This window comes from Argiope bruennichi, chromosome 1 (genome assembly GCF_947563725.1).
Source record: "Argiope bruennichi chromosome 1, qqArgBrue1.1, whole genome shotgun sequence".
Taxonomy (NCBI): domain Eukaryota; kingdom Metazoa; phylum Arthropoda; class Arachnida; order Araneae; family Araneidae; genus Argiope; species Argiope bruennichi.
This window is the reverse complement of record NC_079151.1, coordinates 113,846,580-113,868,122: the sequence shown is the minus strand read 5'-3', so window position 1 is coordinate 113,868,122 and position 21,543 is coordinate 113,846,580. Positions and strand designations below refer to the sequence as shown.

At 30.5% G+C, this 21,543-nt stretch overlaps 1 protein-coding gene and 1 long non-coding RNA gene across 2 annotated transcripts in view; one reads left to right on the top strand and one right to left on the bottom strand.

The window, feature by feature from the left end:
• LOC129968914 (phosphatidate phosphatase LPIN1-like) overlaps window positions 1-21,543 on the top strand; it is a 114,465-nt gene that overhangs the window by 45,455 nt on the left and 47,467 nt on the right. Inside the window, exon 2 of the mRNA XM_056083267.1 lies at window positions 4,186-4,261. The gene's annotated coding sequence lies outside the window, so the exon portion shown is untranslated. The remainder of the gene's footprint in view (window positions 1-4,185; window positions 4,262-21,543) is intronic.
• Window positions 3,239-4,256, bottom strand: LOC129968961 (uncharacterized). The gene is made up of 2 exons (XR_008784447.1): window positions 4,156-4,256; window positions 3,239-3,492 (listed from the first exon to the last, which is right to left on the bottom strand). It is a non-coding gene; the product is annotated as an uncharacterized LOC129968961 (long non-coding RNA).

Genomic DNA, 21,543 nt, shown 5'->3' with positions numbered 1-21,543 from the left:
TTGTGGATACTAGAAAACAGATGCCATATTTATTCGTTCTATTCATCTCTGAAACTTTAAATAAATATATAAAATTAAATAAATTATTTTGAAATTTTGAAATTATTTAGAAAACGCGGATGAAATAGCTTTGAATAATAAAAACTCTACTAGTAAAAGTAAATGGTTCTTAATAATAATAATAAAGCACACAAACCATTCCCCAAACACGCACAAAAAAGTTTTATGAGTTTTCTTAAATAGATGCGTGCTGATGCTGTTTTATTTAATAAATTTGATAATGTTTTTTTCTTTGAGTATTGAGGATATTAAAGAAAAAAAAAGAAAAAGAAAAAAAGGCGCAGTGCTAGACAGGAATAAACGTTTTTAGTTTAGTTATTTTTATCGGTTAGAAAGCTCTGTTCTAAAACTTCCAATGTCATTTATTTTATTTAAAACAAACAAAGAAGGTGCGGTCGGATTCTGCTTTTCAGTTATTTATGATCCAATCAATTTGTGCTAATATAAAAACATCTAAAAATAATACAGTAAATCACCTGGAAAACAAAATAGTATTTTAAATTCTTTTAAGAAGCTATTGGGACAATAATTGATAGTTTTTCCAATGTTGGACTTTTTTTTTTTTGAAATATTAGACACTGACCATTATATTCAGCCAGTTTTATGTATTACGAGCCTTTGAAAACATAGTTTGTTTTGATCAAACGGCTAAAACTGGCAATGACATCAGTGGTTAAACGGTTGGCGTAAAACAGATAACGCCCACTGGAAGTATGATAACTTATTACACAATTATATAAGTCATAAATTCAAAAGAAGAAAATGATCTACTGGATTGTTTTTTTATGAATATATTAAATTTTATGTTAATTCGTGTTATTTAGTTGCTGAGAGCCTTCACATGTAACCAGCTGCTGGGTGTTGCGATTCATACGAGGACCGATGGGAATTTTCTCATCTCGAATTCACACACACTCGCGCGCACATACATACGCACGCACACGTAACCAGATTTTAGTAGATACGTAGCCGAAAGATGACATTTTTGGAAGAAACTTCAATTTATTTCATCATGGGAGCCAAAATTTCTACAAGGGAATAAAATGTGGTTCACGTTAATTCGTTGCAGGACACAAGCTTACCTTCAGTGATTTTACTAAGAGATTCTGATAGGAATTTCTTTGATCCTTGTCGATTTAGGAAAGAGAATCTTAGGTATCTTTGAAAGGAATGCGTAGGTGTTAAAGATTTTTATCCCTTCTCTCGTAGCGTTTGAAACAAAATAGTCAGCATTTTTTTTTTTTTTTTTTTTTTTCATCTTGTGTTAGAAATAATGAAATAAAAACTGAGATTTGGATAAAAAAATTAGAGAAAATTTTAGAATGAAATAATATGGGCTAATTTAAGATAGAAATTAAAAAACTAATTAAGATTTAAATTAATTAAGAGTATCATATATAACACTGCTCGTTTTGTATGTTTCTTCAAAGGTTAGTGAACAGAGTTTAGTATACATTGGGTATTTCTCCCATCGACCGAATATATCTAAAGCATAATACTATTTTACAATATTACCGTATAACAAATTTCATCTATCTTGTTTATTACGGTTTTTATTTAATGTGCTGATATGTATATAAATACATTGTTAAATAAACAATGTGCCCTTTGATAGATATAGTCTAACACTTGTTATATGTCTATAATTTTAAAGAAAAGTCATATACTAAATTTCAACCAGTTATCTTTCTGTGCTTTTGAGTTATGGCGTTCACATGTAAACGAACTCCGGCAACAGCTAATAGTTAATCTATTGACGGATTTAGTCAAAAATTTGTTTTAGATCTGTAACTCTTTTTATAATTTCGCACCATGCTAGTTTTCTTTGGTGAACAGTTTATTGACTTTTTCGATTTTTAAGTTAAGTTATGGTGAAATGCATTTTTTTTATAAAAAAATGTCACTGGGTTATTTGAAACAACTGAAAAATATGAATTCAATTGAATTAACTTACTGCAAATCAAAAAGTGTGTATATTACGAAATAAATCTGAAAATCCTACTACTGATTTAATGATTGGCAAAAACACACGATTGAATGTTTTGGTGGATAAGTTGGAATTCTGCCATAGCATTTAAATTATTGTTACTTATAATGTATCAAATTGAATTATAAATATTATTAAAAGTAAGGGAAAAATTCTACGGAAAGGGAAATGATATAATTAAAAAGGTAATTCTTTGAGTCTTAAGATAATAAAAAGATTACTTTTGTATGATAATTGTTTTGGAAGATATGGATATTAATTTTCGTAAGCAAGTCTTAAGTGTTACCCATTTGGCGACGGTTAAGTTAATTTTTGCGCTGGATTAAATTTTTTTTTTTCTACACTTCTTTCTTGAAATCTTTTATGTCTTCTTTTCTCTGACTGAATTTCACTTTTAGGTGACACATCGAGTCATCTCCATAATATTTATAATAACATTTTGCCTCTTCATTAATTAACTATGGGAAGCATTAAATCAAAGCTGCTGTTAAAACATTTAGTAAAGCAGTCTGAAATTCGTACGATGGTTTGTTCATATTTGACTGTTGCCATTCCACAATAAATAATATGAGCGATTTCTGTTTCTTGTATATAGAGATTTTATCTACATAGTTCGTTGCAATTTTTAGTATCTTCGTCAAGTACACACAAACAGACGAGCTTTCATTACATGGACATCGGTCAAACTTGGAATTTTTTTTTACAATTTCGGTGTAAGAATCATATTTCAAATTTCACCCTCACAGAGAGACGAACCGTGGCCTTTCTTTTTCTCTCCACCCCCCCCCCCCCCCCAGTTTCAGGATGATCTGTAAAGTGTCGTTCTGTTGAAAATTACGAATTCAGATTTTATGATCTTTACTGTGATTTCTAATAATTCGTAGGATACAAGAAAATAAAGAGGAGAAATTTAAAAGTCATTAATCAAAACTCAAGAAAGTACAAACAAAAATTGAAGCTCACGTTTTGAATGTTACAAGAACACTAGAAAAGGGTTATTAACATTTAACTTTTTGAAGTGGAAAATTGCGTTACAGTTAGCCGTTATTAAACACCCACACTAATTTAAAACGCATCTGCTTGCTCTGCTCAAAATCTTTATCAACGTTAATGCGTCAACAGACACCAAATCGGCTGATGAAATACGATTTTTTTTTGTTGCCACCATAGTCATGAAATTAGTGATATTACTATGAGATTACCAAACGATTTATTAATTACTTCTTATATTAGCCGTAAAACGTGCTTCTCGTTTTTCTTTCCGTCCGTTCGCATTTGAAGCGAATGTTGACACTTCCGCCTTCTCTTGCGTTCAGAAGGATGGCAGGTCTTCCATGTTTGGTCAGTTCCACTTTCCTCATTGCCCTTGTTTTGTCGATAGCCAAGAAAGAGCCGTAATCTCGCCGGAAGATGAGTAGGAAGTTTGTAAAAACTGGTCGATTGTTCTAGATAAATGGAGTACGTTAATTTCATTCAGGCTTGAGGTTCTATGGTGCTTTTTTTTTAAACAAAAAGAGTTTTTAGAATGCCATACTGTTCTGCAAATTGTCCGATTCAAAACTTTTTACACACAGAATTTTATTTTAAATTTTAATTTAATTAAATAAAAATTAATCGAATTGTTAATGCTTCTTCATCAGTAATTTCATTCATTTAATATTTTTTTTTTTTGCACTTTTTAAAAATTACAATAGTTCACAGTTCTGAGATTTATTTCTGTGCAGTTTTTAATAATTATTTTACATTTCAAAACACAATTTGTATCGGTGTTTTTTACTTACTTTACTTTTACTTTATCGGTACTTTTATAGATTCATTAAAAATGCTAAATTCATGCCAAAAGTTAATATTTCGTAACTATTGTACGCCAATAAGGCATTGCATTCTTTGGCAGGATAATTTTAATCAAGAGTATGAGACAAAGTTTTGTGGGGACCACTGCCATTGGTTTTTTTACATAAATTGTCGGATGTATGGAAACCGTTATTCATAATCAACTATTGATTCTATTACGCCTGTCGAATCAAATCTCAAACTTTATCACTCTACAGATTTTTCGTTGAAAACTTAGGAAAGCTTGCTATTATATTATTTTAATGTTTTCTTACCTCTTTTCTAACCGTTTTGTCTCTTTACAGGAATAAAGGAAGAAAGAATCTTAGAAAGAAGAGCTAGCTCGACTCTTTGCACAAAGTTGCCTGCAGGCAGTTACTGGTGAGTGTATTTTTTCTTGTCTCTGCAGAATAGAACTATTGTTCCAAAATAAGATTCTTCGGTTACAATAACACGGAATTTTTCCTCCTCTTCCCACGAAGCATTTCGCTTTCATCTTTTTTATTGGGTCGAACAGGTTGTTTTGCTGTGGCAGCTTATTTTTTCTTCAGGGGAGAGAAAGTAAAATTTGGATTTAGGCTATTGACTATCGTGTAAGGTTTCTTACTTTAAGTCGACTAGTTGTTTTTTCCTTGAGATCAGATTGTTTATGTCGAAGGAAAATAGCTCACACAAACAAAGCATTATAAGAACCCTTAATCAAAGTAAATGGATCAAAGGTAGATATCTCTTAGATAATCAAAGCAGAACTCTTAATATTAGTATATAGTTCATTATGCTATATCGCCTTACAAATTTTGCTTGTGATAGCTTTTCCTAATCTCGCTCTGATGTTTTTTTTTCATTGAGTTTTTTTTTCCCTTTAATAATTGACAGCTCAGATGTCATTCTCGTGATATGGCTGCGGTTCAAAATTACGTTACGTTACGTCCGTCCCAAAATAGCCCTAGTGTCGCTTTAAAAATGGATGTTAATATAACTAAACAAAACAAAATTTAATAATTCAAATAAAAAAAAATCAGTTTGCAAGCAGTAACTAGGCAAAATATATGACTATATTACCTATTCTACCTCTAAAATCTATTAGACAAAATAAGTTTTAATTTTGTAGAGGGTGTAAATCAAGATATGTTACTTACTGAGTGTTTTGCCATCCGATGTAGGCCCGAAGGGGTTGTGAATGGTGCGAATGCACAGTTCCCGGTGCCAGCGTTTTTATTTTCAAAAGGGAGGGAGGAGGAAACCACCTCATTTTTTGTTTTGTTAACTAAATGTGCTTACATTTGAATATTATCACGCGTTTTTGGGTATTTCACATCCATCATCCGAGCCAAAACTGTTTAATCTTACTGTATTTGCTAATAGTTATGTAGTAGTTCTAGTCATAATCAAAAGTGCTATTGCGTCTTGTAAGAAAATATTCTCAATTTATAGCCAACGCAGGACATCGTATGTTGCATTTTTTAAAAATCTAATTTGGATTTATATTCATTTACTTATTGAAGACAATTTTCTGAAATGATTAAAAGAATTAAATGCGGCTCCAAAACTCTACCCATTGCATTTACATATATAATGAAACCAATGCTTGTAATCGAATTTTACTGTCCAAGATCTCAATAGTACAGATATTACAATATTTGTTTCTAAATTTCTAAAACAATATCGTATCTAACTTTTGTTGCTGCTCCAAAAATTACAATAGCATTTACCATTCTCCTCGCCTTTGCTGACAGATATTTATCAAGATAGAATATGTTAAAGAAATACGTGAAATCTAGCATTAATCTAGAACGATTTAATTCCTTCGACATTAATCTGTCCGCTACGAATTAAAAAATGAAAAAATTATAATGATTCTATTCATGAATTATCTTTAAAACAAGTAAGAAAATGAGATTTAAATCGCACGTATTAATATACTGTATTTTACAAGTTTATGAACAACCGATATTGTTTTTCTATTTATTAACGATTATTTTTGTGATTGAAATGTTAACTTTATAAAAATAATTTCATTATTTATCTTTTTCATTTATTTCTTAAATTTTTATTACATCCATTAGTGCAATGTAATAAATAATGAAATGCAATACTTTTTTTATTTTTATTTTGTTGTATGAAACTTGTTACAAAGAAACGAAAACAAAAATAACTTTGTGCCTGGTACCGCTTTTATTCGAGCCGACCTTGCCACAATCTTATATAAAACCGAACGATGTAATATCCTTTCACCATCGTTAATATATTAGCTGGAAGAGACATTAGTATAAGATAATTGCCCGGATTCTCGATAAAATATAAGGAATAAATTTTCACGAGAAATGGAATGTTTAAAAATATATAATATTTTTTTATAATAATTAAATCAATTGAATTATTTTTTAATTCTGATGTGTCTTATCGTTGAAAAATGCTTATCGTAGTTTTAGGACATGCATTAATTTTTTAATTCAAACTGTTTGTTGCTACTGCAGATTATTGTCCAAAAATGCTTGCTCTGATTGCGTAATTTCTTTAATTTAAGGATAATTATTGAGTTCTTTATGAGTACACTTAAACCAGGTCTCGCCAAATCCCTGATCTATTTGATGAAATTACGCAGAAACTTTACATTCCTTGTTAAAATTCACATTCGGTTACAGATTAATCAGAAAACTCTGATCATTGTACTCTCATTTAAAATGCTTTGATAGATAGAAGAAAAAAATATCCGAGAAAAGTGCTGAGTGGTTGGAATTAATTATTCCTGATTAGAATATTATAAAGGAATAATAATAATTATTATAAAACTCATTGATTCTGAAATGACTGAATTTTTTATTGATGATTGAACGATGGAGAAAGATCCTCCATCTGATAAAATCATTATTATCATTATTAATCATTATTATAATCATCTTATCATTTTTAAATCTCTACTTTTTACTGTTAATTAAAATTTATAAGTGTCCATGATCATCAATTTTTTCTCTCTTTCGCTCCTATACCGCTTATTCATTATTCATGCATTACGGTTATGATTGAATTATATAACTACAAATACAATTATATTTATTCCAGGAATCATCTTCCGTTGGTCAGCTTTGATTTTTTTTTTTTTTTTTTTGCTTCGTTTGTTTATTATGCTCTGTAGGAATATACTTTTTTTTTTATTAACTCTAATTTTTTTTCACTTTTATAATATTCTAAATAGGAATGCTTTGATTGTAATCACCCAGTATTTCTATGTTTTTTACCATCGTGTCGTCCACATTCATCAGAGATTTTATTTTACCAATAGCAGTGGGCATAGAAATAATTAACTTTAATCTTTTTAACTTATTATTCCTAACTGAATAAGAATTCGTAAAACATGTAGATAATGAGTTTCTTACATTTCAATACTTTGGCGGGGGAAAAAAAATGTCGATTGTTGTTCCAGAGATTCAATAAAATTCGGTATTCAAGGTTATCTCGCTTTCATGATGTTATTGTCGCTATAAAAGAACGTGGGATGTGACGTCATTCTAAGAATAGAATTTTCCTGCGTGTGTTCAAAGTTCTGGTAGGATGGAGGGGGGGGGGGAGGAAGGGTGGATGTGTTATTAAGTTAGAAAATAAGATCGTAAATATAGAAGAAACATCATCGTACTTCAGTGCACCTAGATTTTTATAATAAACAAAGACATATTTTGACAGCAATGATTTTTTTATCCGATTTATATTGTAACAATCGATGGTGAATTTCTAAGTTGGTAGCCAGTTGCTTGGGCCTATGGGGTGCCGTATGTAAGTTGATTAAAAAATATTATTGGCTCATTTTAAATAAATTTGTAAAAAAAAATAAATACAAATTTTATCAATTATAAAATATTAAGATTATAGCATGTGCTTACATTGAATTAAATTAATCGTTATTAAATAATAAATCATTGTAAGTTAATTATAAAATAATTTGAAATTAATTAATTTACTTAATAATATATTGGAATATTAATTTTTCATTTAGTTGGTTATATTATATTTTGCTTCCCTGGTCCTGTAAAATAATAATTTTCAGTATTGTATTTGTTTGAAATTTTCTGTTCCTAATCGCTCTCAATCTTATTCTAATGATTAAGTGTTTTTATTTGTTAGTAAGAAAATAATTAAGTGATAATCATGATTAATTTTTATTGTTTTAGTTATTAATTTTCATGACATAAATTTAAAACACACACACACACACACACACACACACACACACACACACACACACACACACACACACACACACACACACACACACACACACAAGTACAAAGTATTTTCTCGAACTTTTATTTTTCTTCTAGAAAGTTAGTAAAAGAAAAAGAAAAAAAAAGATGAATCATTAGCATTGTGATTGAATTAAAATTTAAAATGTGTCTAAATGAATTCAGTATTTATTAAAAGAAAGGCGTATATAGTATGCACTCATCATACACGGAGTTGCAAAACATCTAAATTCTCCACTAGTGATGATGAATTGTATTCTTTAACTGCGAAATGGATGACGCAATTATAGTATCTTTGCAAATCTGGATGACTAAAATCATCCGAGAGTGCATGGGTCTGACGGTCGGGTCAGATCTCGCGTTCGATGGTCCAGAGAGTAGAAGCATGAATGAATGAGTAATCAGGATGTGTCGCAGACTGTTTTCGTTCCTTAAAAACTTGCGTTTCTTTCTGTGGCTTATCTCGAATATCGAATAACTAAATGAATAAGAAATCTTTTATTATATACCTTTTATGTGGAGTTTAAATTATCCGAAATCAAATAGAATTAGAACTGTGAATTTATCTCATCAGATTTATTACAACTACATTTTTTTAATTGGGAAGATCTCTTCCCTCTTGAAACAGTGAATACACAAAACGATTTTGGGCCCGACATCCTTGAAAATCAGTTATATGTAGGTCTTGGTGGTCGTTAACTATATCAGGATCTCTGAATTTTGTTATGTGGGAATTTAGAGAAATATATCGGCTTGGATGTCTTATTGTTGTCCGACTATGACTTAAAATGTGTGAGGCTGATTCCATATCATTGTTGTCTGCCTATAAAATGGGGCATTAATATAATTTTTCAAGCTAAATTATTGTGTACTATACATTATTAAATATTAGTTATCATTTTCGTCGTATGATTGGTAAAATTTTTGAAATATGAATTTTTATTTTTATGGATACTTTCGTAGTACTTGAGGAAATCAAATGTTATAATGTCAGCTAGTCTTTTTAAAAGACACTAACCACGTTCGGTGATTAGCTTTCTTTCCTATATTATAGCTTTAATTTCGCTTTGTTAATTAACTTTGATAAACTATATCTTATAATTCCAAATGAAAGTACTGTTTTAAATTAGCCTTTCAAAATAATCATAAAATGTTCTGATCGATGAATTACGTACGCGAAGTGTCGATATTAATTGGCTAAGTCGATCCAATTGTTGAGGCGTGGGGCTGTGTCAGAATTTAATTTTGTGATATTTCACAAAAATGGAGATCGAGAGAAGGCAGGCCACTGTTGATGTGTTATTTAGGGGGTCATAAATTTTCATATGAAATAAAAATCGAATACATTGGACCACTGTATGAGGCTAGCAGACTATTTTTTAGTTTTCCTAACATATACATAAATTTTGAAATTTAATATATACTATATACATAATTTTTTAAATATTTCAATTTTAATTTACGATATCCTTGAAACACAAAAATATACTGTCAAAGGAGTAGCAATTTTGCTAATAACTAATAATTTATAAAATTATTAAATTAGGGATAATGAGATGAGAATGTGGTCACTTTGCGTCATGGCTTTAAATGAATTGAGCATTTTGTGCCGCACAGCAGCGTTGTTCTTGTACATGCGCATATGTTAAATTTCGTAAAAGCTGTTTTGTTTATTATGCCTCGTATTTTATCTGCATGATCATGTATTAATAAAATTTTGTCACGCTGTAAAAGTGCTAAAAATTATTTTGTATATGTATATATATATAATATGATATTCTTTCCGAATTATGTATTGTGTATATATATATATATATATATATATATATATATATATATATATAATTCTAGATCTTTTAAAAGTAGAATTTTTTTTTTTTTTTGTCCTTCTCTTTATTCGATTTAGTTTATCATGTACTACTGAAGAATATTTTAGCATGCGAAAAATGCTACTCTTTTATTATAGCCACCTGTTATTACGGTGGAAATAATTCTAATTTCCCAGGCTTCGAGAAAACATGGTCGCAAATCCAGGTGATGCGCATTATTTTTTTTTTTATCTTCTGCGTTATCTTTAGGTTGAGATATTTCCTTTTTATAGACGTCTTAAGTCACGTTACCAGTCGCGTGTACTGTGCAAGTCTTGGAAGATGTACAGAATTGAGTATCTAGGAAGGCAATACGAACTTATTTCTTAATAAACAAGTCTATTTGATTCATAACAAAAGTGACTAATGTATTAAGAACGATCTTTATGCACATTATTTGATTAGATGAATCTCGACTTGAGTTTGTTTACTCAAAAATACTTTGCTGTTGAGTCTGGTGTTTTGCTTGCATGCATCGCGTAGTTTCATTATTTTTTTTTATCTCTTTGTATGCTATGAATGCAGACAGATAATATTATGATCTTCCAAAAAAATTCAGTCTCTCTCCAGTTTGATGATTTTGAGGAATTTCGTTGTTTTGTGCATCCATGAGTTCGGAAAATTCATTTTTGGAATTATATGCTTATTTGACTGTTTAAAAGTGGATACGTTAATTCAGAATTGCAACGAGTTAAGTAGATGAAATTTGATATATGGTCTTCACATAAAAATAATAAATCTGTATAAATTTGGTAGATGAAATCCATGAAACGAAAAAGGTATCTTCAAACCAGCTCATCGAAACTTCCTCGCATATTCTCTAATAAAGATATTATCACTCTTTCTCCGCATAAAATTTAGGACTTTGGGTAAGGTCTGAATGACTTGCATAGTATTGGTGAAAGACAATTACAAAATGTAGATATTGGCGTGAATCTAACATTTTTTTCTAATTTACCGCGGTAATATGTATTTTGAACACCTGTTTCCCCGGCCGTTTGGTACTAAAATTTGTCACTTCAGTTGTAATCATAAGACATTATTATGGATTTCATTACTTTAAGTCACTCCGTTTATGAGTTATTGCATTTAAATGCATGGTAAAGTACAAATCGACTTCCAGCCAGTTCGACAGATTTGGTTCAAAATTTGATAAGTATATTTTAGATGCTAAACATGTGCACCAAATTTTATTTATTTATCTTTTGCGAAATAAGATTTGTCTTATAGAGTAGATGATATTGGGTGATAAATTTATGCATAGTTCTTAATCTATCTATGCATAGTTCTTAGTCTATCATATGCATAGTTCTTAAAACTTGGCCTTTCCGTTTTCTTTTCCTCCTTCAATCCAAGGATGCGAGATATCATTTTTATTCTTAGGGTACTCGACCTTAACGACTCATCTGGTTGTAATTTTTCACATCTTTAATAGTTGGCAATTAAAAAAAAATTAAATTCGCGCCTTAAAAAAGAAAATCGTTTCACATAAAAGGAACAGATGGTAATAGTTATGATTTTTTAAAAAAAGAGCTGACACGTCCTTTTAAATTATATGTAGCCTTGAGAAAAGTTCATTCGCATATTGACTCAGCGGCGTTCGTAAAATACTGCATGAAAAGATTGCATTAATGATGCGAATCAACTTCTCTTGATTCGCTTCATCAATGCGATCATCATTAATGAAGCGAATCAAGTAGTAATCATCATAATTTTTTCTAACTTCTCAACATTAATTATTTTCTCTATGCTCATTAAAGCTTGCTAACTAATTTGATAGTTTAAACGCCAAAAAAAAAAAAAAAAAAAAAAATGTTTGAGGAGATTCGAATTCAAGGCCAAAACATTTTAATGCTATAGTGTTTTATGCCTGATTTTCTATTTTTATTTTATTTTTATATTTTGCTCTTAATTTTACAACAGCAATAACATACAAACACATGTATAAAAAATGTTTTATATCGTTATTAATTTTTTTAAAGTTTGCTTTGAAGAATTTTCCTGCCCAGTTTTTATTAAGCATTCAATAGTGTCATTCAGATATTGATTACTGCTCATAAATCATGAAAAAAAAATTAGTGAAAGTATATCAAAATATATCATTTGTATTCTTTGTCCCCTCTTTATTAAACCAGCAAATGTGTATAGGTTGGCATACTATTTTTGGCATGTATTATGCTGAATTAACATACTTTCTATATGGTAGACATTTGGATTTAAGACTACTTGATATTATTCTTGTTTCAAAGGTGCTGTTTTAGAATAGATTTTCCAAAAATTTAATAGAATTTTAATTAAAAACCTATCAAAATATTTCTGTTTTTATACCAATAATTTCTGACCCTATTATCGCACAAAAAAGATTTTTCATCTCACTTTACATATTCAAAAATAAAAGTTTTTTTGATATCAAGTTGTATTTCTACAATTTGTTTTTTTTAATTGTTATAAATTATACTTAGAAATATTTTACAACAATATGTTTTATTGCATTAGTTACTACGTTTATGCACATTCGTATTGCGGCGATTTTCGATACATATTGTGCGTGTGTGTTTGCATTACTGCTTCTTTACTGCGATGTTTCAGCCTAAAAATTCAAATCTTATTTAAATTAAAAAAAATAATAATAAAAGAAATGATTTTTTTTTCATTTCTTCTGTTTATTCATATATTTATATTTTTTTCTAAACTCTCTGGTCTTTCCCCCCTCTCTTATTTGATCACTCGATTTAAAATGATTTTTTTTAAATATGATTCACATTTCATATTAACCGAGCCCTTTCTCTTACGAAGAATAATCTCTCAGTAACTACTTTATCGTTAGAATCGATCGCACGAGCATAGTCTAAAATCTATAAATAGAATTCCTTGAATTCTCTTCTTACTTTACGCTTAAGATAGCATTCTGATAATATATAACCGTTGAGGTATCTCAAATATATCTACTATTTCATGTCTTGTGGGAAAAAGATGTCTGTACCATTTCTTTTCCGTCATCCATTTTGAATTTACTCGTCGACTTTTATCATTTATTGATTTTTGAAATTGCTGCTTCTGTCCGTTTTACGCAAAGGCTTTATGGCGAAACTGACTCAGAACTCTTCACACGGCTAAGTGTAACTATATATAGCGTTATCGTTAAGTAGCACTTTTTCTCTACTCACGTTTCCTTTTCGGTAATGGAGTCGACTCAAGCGAGGGATATTTTTTGCCTTTAGGTATGTTTAACGTTTATTCATGGGCTCAAAATAAAGTAACATTAGCTATTAGAGCCTGTAGACGGACATTCGAGTCTCGGTTGGATCGATGTTAATGCTGTATATTCGTTACTAATTAATATAATAAGTGATTGATAGATGGATTTTTCTTATCAATGACATATTTATTTATTTCAAGAGCAGCTGTTCTTACTTTTTGCAATGAAATGATCGCACTATTTACTTATGGATTAAAACTGTATTGATTTATTATCGAAATGTTTTTACTTTCTGGCATATGAAGTATAGGGAAATTATCGTAATCGTCAAAAGATTCGAACTTGAGAGTTTGACGTATCTCCATTATTTTAGACCTCCCTCAGTTCAAAAAACACATTTTTGGAATATGCCCGTCTGTCTATCTGTGTGGGAAAAAGATAAGTGAAAAACGATTTGAGCTAAATGATTGAAATTTGGTATACAATCCTGAAAACCAAATTTGCAGATTTCTATTAAATTTTGAGTAAAATCTGTTCAGAGGAAATCCATCTTTTCGAATATAAATGAACGCGACAACTACAAAAGGAAGAGAGCTATATAGATAAGATTCGGTATACATATGTAGCATCTATAGTGTAGATATCTGAAAATTTTGAGCCAAATCAAAATACGGGTTGACCGTCTGTCGGTCTTTACTTCCAGAAATAAGTAAAGACGAATATTTAAAAATATAATGACTTAAATATATTAAAATTTGGTTTGAGAATTTTTGACTACAAATGCAGTTTTGCTACAAAATTTTGTTTCAATAGGTTGAGAAAAACGGGTCAAAAATACAAATTCGATTTTTGGATATTATTAATTTATGTCAGGGATTAATCGCCAAGTATCACCTGATCGATTCAGTAAAAATTCTAGATTCACTCCAAAAGTTAATATTTCGTAACTATTGTACGCTAGTACCGTGTTCTCTGGCGTGGCAGATTTATTAGAGAAAATGCGAGAAGGTTTTGGGTGACTTTTCCCACTGTTTTTTAACAATAAAACGGTCACACTATTAATGGATTAAAATTGTGCTGATTCATTGTCGATATATTTTTACTTTTTCGCATTCTAGTATGGAGAAAGTATTGTAATCTTCAAAAAATTCGAATTTGAGATTTTGAAGAATCTCCGCGTTAGACCTCCCTGATTTCGAAAAGTACATTTTTTTGTAAAATATCCATCTGTCTGTCTGCGACAAAGATAACTCAAAAATGCTTTGAGCTAGATGATTGAAATTTGATATACGGTCTTTATATTAAACATGTAAATTTCAATCAAATTCTGAGCCAACTCCATTCAGAGGAAGCTTGTCTATCTAACTGTTCGAATATCATTCAACACAATAACTACAAACCAAAGAGAATTAGGTAGATGAAATTTGGTGCACAGAAGTAACATCTATAGTCTAGACACCTATCAAATTTTGAACCAAATCCAACGAAGGTAAAAGGTCAAACGAAGGTCAAAACAACATCTGTTGGTTTGTTCTTTTATAAATATGTAAACGCGATAGCTCAAAAACGAAATTACTCAAATACGAGGGCAATTCAGAAACTAACCTCCGGTTGATTGAAAAAAATACACCAAGTTAAGTAAAAATATTTTAATATATACATCTTACAACTACATCTTTGCACTATTTTTCGACATAGTCTCCATAACGATTGAGGCACTTATCGTATCTCTTCACAAGCTTTGAAATTCCTTCTGCATAAAAATCACCCGCTTGTGCCTTGAGCCAGCCTGTGACCGCATCTTTGAGCTCTTCGTCGTCATCAAACAGCTGGGACCCGAGCCATTTCTTCATACGCATGAAGAGGTGATAATCGCTTGGCGCCAGATCTGGGCTGTAAGGTGGATGGTTGAAAACGTCCCACTTGAAGGACTCAAGAAGGGCTGTTGTTCTGCGAGCAGAGTGAGGACGGGCGTTATCGTGCAAAAAAACGATACCGGAAGTCAGCATACCACGGCGTTTGTTCTGTATAGCCCGTCGTAATGTTTTTAGTGTTTCACAGTACACGTCTTGATTAATGGTCGTCCCACGTTCCATGAATTCAACCAACAACACCCCTTTGGCATAACAAAACACCGTTGCCATCAGTTTTCTGGCAGAAAAATCTTGCCGGGCTTTTTTTGGTTTGGTAGGCGAATCTGAATGTGCCCACATCTTTGATTGTTCTTTTGTCTCAGGGTTCACGTACTTAATCCAGGTTTCGTCACCGGTCACGATTCTGTTTAACAATGGTTCTCCTTCGTCCTCATAACGTGACAGAAAGTCTAATGCAGAGGCCATTCTTTGACTTTTGTGGTGGTCGGTAAGAATTTTGGGCACCCATCGTGCACAGAACTTACTGTAACCCAATCTTGCTGTCACTATCTCGTACAAAAGAGACTTAGAAATCTGTGGAAAATCAGTAGACAACTCCGCCATTGTGAAACGTCGATTTTCACGAACTTTTGCATCAACTGTCTGAACGAGTTCGTCAGTCACCAAGGATGGTCTATCACTCCTCTCTTCATCATGAACGTTTTCTCGTCCACTTTTAAATAAACGTACCCATTCACGGACAACTCCTTCACTCATAACTTTTGGTCCGTACACGGCACAAAGCTCACGATGAATAGCTGCTGCAGAGTATCCTTTGGCTGTAAAAAACCTTATAACAGCACGCACTTCACATTTGGCGGGATTTTCTATTGCAGCACACATTTCAAACTGCCACAAAAACTAAACTAGCGCAGGTACGATGTTCACTCGACTACGGCTTGATGCCGACTGACCTGCTGAGCGTGTGAATGCACAGATGGCGCGCTACTCCCCCCACTACCCGCACTGTGACCAATCGGAGGTTAGTTTCTGAATTGCCCTCGTATATTAGAATAAAATATATCATATGTAACACAGAGTTATGAGGTTTTAACCTCATAATTCTGTGTTATCACATGGTTTAATTTTAACATTGCAAGATGCACAAACTTATGCCAGATTGTCTAACTTTCTCTTTCATTTTATTTTTTACTTGCAATTTATCGACACATTCAAATACTATTACATCCTCTATGCTCTTTTTTCATGACATCACATGCTCTGATAACGTACAAGTATTACACTTAATAAAAACCATTTTGTGACAGATAAATAACAATGTGTTGTATCGTTTCAACCTTCCAGCAGCCTGACATTTGGGTTCAAAAACTTTGGGGAATTAAGTTTTCACTGTGGATAAATTTATTTATTTTGTAATGTGGTTGTGTATTGCTATTTGACGTATGATGGAATTTTAATGTAATTGAAATTTTACTCTTGGAAAAATTACATGGATTTTATCACACTTTAGATTCAGTAAAAATATTAGGTCAGATTTTTTGTAAAAATTATACTACCTAAAATAATTATATGTATCGCTATTAGTGTATGTACTATATTTTAATCTGCTGTGTCATTCATTTTTTTTAATCAGAAGTTTCATTCTCACTTTGATTCATTTGAATAATACCTAACATACATACGTGCGTAACAATAATAATAATGTTTTGTGTCGAAGTGAATGGATCGTAGCATTGGTGCTTCATCTATAATGTAATAAACTAAATACATAAAAGTATATAATCTTTGTGTCAGTGAGACGTATTATTTTGAAAAATCGTTAGATCGGCATGATTGTATTTTTATCTCCTATCTAACGACTGCAATGAAGCATTTTGTGGCCGTTCTTTCACTTTCGACCATGTATCATGTTCCTGTTTTTGCAGAATAAATTTTATTTGAAGTGTTAGCGAAATTCTTAAGAGAGCTGAGATAATTTATGCCTTTCTGCGTTACAGTGTAACAGTAAAGTTTCATGGTTACGGTCACGTTGTCAACAAGGTTTTGTTTTCGTTCTGTTGGAACATTCCCATTCCTTATGCGACGATGGTGGAAGTTGTAAACAGCGCTGTTGACCACGTTTACTAAGCAGAAATTAACCCTTTAACCTTGAGAGGGCAATATATCGGGCTTAGCGCCAATTTTTCCACTGAAAATGAAACTACTCAGCTGTTTTTCGGAGCCGGTTGCCCGACAGGTTAGCGACTGCTGAAAGATTACGCCATCATCTACAACCCTTGTATTGGCGGATCGTGTCCTAAGCACCCTCGTTTATTTTGGGCCTTTTGCAAGCATTGTTTCGGAAACAGGTGTTTTGAAGGAAGATGCTTTTTCTCCCACGTGGCGTTGAAAGTGAAAAGCGCTGCCTTTTATTTTTAGTTTCTGGTGTTTTCTATCGCGCAATAAACATCTTGGGAAGTTCAAAGTGGTTCATCGTATCGTTCCCATGATTGCTGACATGTTTGTGTTTATACCTTTAGAACTAGTTGTGTGTGACATTATTCATTGCAACTCTTAGAAAAGAGGCAAACGTTATCAGAATGAAGTGTTTTCAATAAATATTTAATTGATTGAATATCGTCACTAAGATATTCTATGGTTCAGGATGTGTTAAAATTTTTTATTGGAGCGCGACGTAAATAAGGGTAGCTACATCAGCCTTAAATTAAATTATTGCATGTGATCAGTGGTAACTTTAGGCCGTTTGCAGACCTTGGCAGTGCACATTAGGATGCTGCTCATTTATTAAATGGCCAGTATAATTTCATTTTTCAGAATTTTTATCGAATATTAATGATTTACATAGGTTATTTTTTAATAGCTTAATGAAAATGAATGTTTTTTATTATTGTGATTCAGAATCATTCATCATACAAGGATGTTCACAATATCATATAAGAAGATTTTTATAAACATTGTAAAAATAAAATATAAATATTGTAATTTATAAATGTTATAAAGATAAAATGAACATAATGAAATAGTTAGGAATTTGAACAATCATATTTGCCAGACTGTTAATATCCCAATATCTTATAATTTGTAGAATTTATATACATTTTTTTACAAATTTTATTTGACAATTAGGCTATTAATATTTTTAATGGATAAGCTTGAGAGCTCTCTTCTCCCAATTCAGCAACTATAGGATGCCGCCTTAAGGGGTCCGACTACGTTAAAAACACTGGTTTTCGACCACATTGGCGAATTCTTCTTTTATTATTATTTCTTGTAGTTCGGGCTTTCTTCTTTCCAAAATAGTATTTTCTAGGAAAAGGAAGGTCTGATCTATCATTAAGGATTATTTTAAACAATTTTTTAGCTAAAATATTTCTTTAACTTCAATTTTCTTAAACTTTAATTTTTATAAAAATTTTCCACCGTTAACATGATATCTCAAAAACTAATAGAGGTATTTACATAAAAATTTCAGCGTGTGTTTTAAATACTATGGGCAATGAAATGAACCAAAAGTTTTATTGTTGGTGAAATACTTTTTTATTTATAGGTGTTTTTAGAAAAATTAAGTTGTAAATTTATGAAAAAAATGTATATATACGTACATTTTTACCCATAATTTCTTTGCATCTCAAAATGTTCCTTAGATTTTGGTTCATTTCATTCATCATTATATTCTATAAATTGTGTACAAAGAAAAATAGGATAGCTGCATTACAATTTTGTGTAGAGTGTTAGCCGTTTAGGTTAAATTTCATTAAAATTTACTACAAATTTTCCTATTTCTCAAAATATATTATATTTCCAAATATTTTTTTTTTGTATATATAGTGTTTATAATTGACAATACATCTAAAAACCATAAATAGTTTTTAAAAAATCAAATTTTTCAAAAATATTGCTTCGAACGTAGTCGGCTACCTTAAATGTTAAGTCAGAATTTCACCATTGACTGTGATGTACAATTCTTGTATGATGTCACAAAATGCCTTACGTTGCTAATAGTTCCAGCTGATATATCGGAATTTCATACTTTTCGCTGTTTTATTCAGTATTTTGTTATAACAGAAACTGTTTGTACTATTGATATCAAATATTTTATAGGAAATGATAACTATTAAATTATTCCGCACTTTCGAGATTGATGTCAGTATTTTTTATACATTCTTTTGTATTTATAATATAAAGAGTAAGAATTGTTTTTCGAAATTTAAATGTTCTGTTGAAAAAATTATTTGATGAAATTAAACAAAATTATATATAATTATTAAATGAAGGAAATAATTTTATTTTATTAAAATGTTTGTTGCTAGATTTGGAGAGATTAATATGACATTAATTGCATTTTAGAAAAATGAACCACCGTGATATAATAATTATTTCTTATTAGAACTAAATAGGAAAACTGATTATTTCTGAAATTTTCATTCATTACATTACCAAAATCCCTTTAATAATTCATTGATTCCATTATCAACTCGCTTTTAGCTTTAAGTCACAATTGCGTTGAGCATGCGAATTTTATAATAAGTGTGGTTTTCTAGAAATATTCAAGATAAAAAAAAATGGCTTCCTTTTCAATGATCAAATATTTGTTTGCATGACTTACAATCACATCTTTTACAAGATTCATTTTAAAATATTATCTTAATTGTTCATGATTTGAGATTTATTTTTCAATTTAATCCTTGACTTATGCTTTCCCCGGTTGGTTACTGAAGAAATTCGGGTACTGGAATGTAATGATGCTTTCTCTGTTGACTTATTGTGGTTCAGTCAACTTTTAATATTTTTTTAAAGCTTAGTTTAAAGAGGAATGTAGTGAAAGAGTTCTAAAATAATAGTAATTGTTAATGAAGTATAAGCTAATCAGTCACTCATTAACCTTATTTCATTTTTAGCTATTCTTTAATTTTTAACATTTTTATTAACTCTGTTTCTTTTCTGTATGTCTGTCAGATGCACGTTTTCAATAGATTTAAAACTAATCTCTCAATAAGATAGAGATTTGAAACTTTAAACTTTGTGCAGAACTGGATACATTGCGATATAACTCTTTCTTGTCTGTCTGTCTAGTACAAATTTTGCAATCGATTAAAAACTTTCATTACCAAAGATGAAATAGTTAGCTCATCGGTAAATTAGTTTAAAATCTTTGGAAAAATTTCATTTATACAAGACAAAAAAGCAGAAAACTATTATTTAAATATTTTTTTTTATGTCATGTTTTTAAAATAGACTAAAAATTTTAAAACAATTTCCTCTAACATCATAAAAATTTATAACCCCATGCAGATTGTACCGAAAATTTGTGATTGTGAATTTTTAAAATTCGCAATCACATATTTTTTTTATTCCGTTTTAGTTATTTCATACTTTTTAACCCGTTTTAAAAATGTGGTACATGAAAAAAAAAATTACATTATTATTATGTTTGAATTATCGCTTGGAAAAAAAATTTTTATTTTATTTTTGTGAACATATTAGATTCCGAAAGCCTCATATCAGATCTCATGTTTGCATATATATATATCTATCTATACTTATAATAAAGCTCAATGTGTGTGTGTGTGTGTTGGCGTTCTACAGGCCAGACCGTTTGACCTACAGCTACCAAATTTTGTACGTGTATACCTTGGAGGTCGGGAATGTGCACCTGGGGTTCCTTTTTTCGAATTTTTAATTAGAATTTTAATTATTAATTAAAAACTAACTTTCCCGCCAAAAAATCTTCCATTTTCCCCACCGCCAACTTTTCCGCCAAAAAAATCTTCCATTTTCTCCACCGCCAAATGACTAAGGCTTCCGTGTTTTTTTTTCTCCCAACAGTAATGAGGCTAGGGTTAATATTTTTCGGCGGATTATTTCAAACGATTCTGTTTATTTTCTTAATGTTTGATGCATTTAAAATCAAACATTTTTAATTAATCCATATTCCAGATTCATTCTGAAGTACTTTTGAATTAAAATAACACAGAATAAAGGAAATTAAAAATGTATAATCTGCATAGCGTTACCCCAACTGGCGTAGAAAAATTCACGCATTTGCGTTAACGTAACTGGCGAAGAAAATTCACGCATGCGCACAGTGTTCTGATTGTTGCCATGACAACCGTTATGAACGGATGATTTAAATTATTTTTAGGTTAGTTTCATGCTTTTGTAAGTAAATTGTATTTATGTTAGTTATATATTTTTTGTATATGCTTATAGTTTTAAGTACATCGGTTTTTAAGTAGTTTTTTTAAACCTGTTTTCAATGATTTAAATTATTTTTAGGTTAGTTGCATGCTTTTTTTAATTAAATTGTATTTATGTTAGTTATATATATTTTTTGTATATGCTTATAGTTTTAAGTACATCGTTTTTTAAGTAGTTTTTTTAAACCTGTTTTAGACCGATTATTTTAAACGATTCATTTTATTTTCTTAGTGTTTGATGCATTTAAAATGAAACATTGTTAATGAATCGATCTGTTCATGATAAA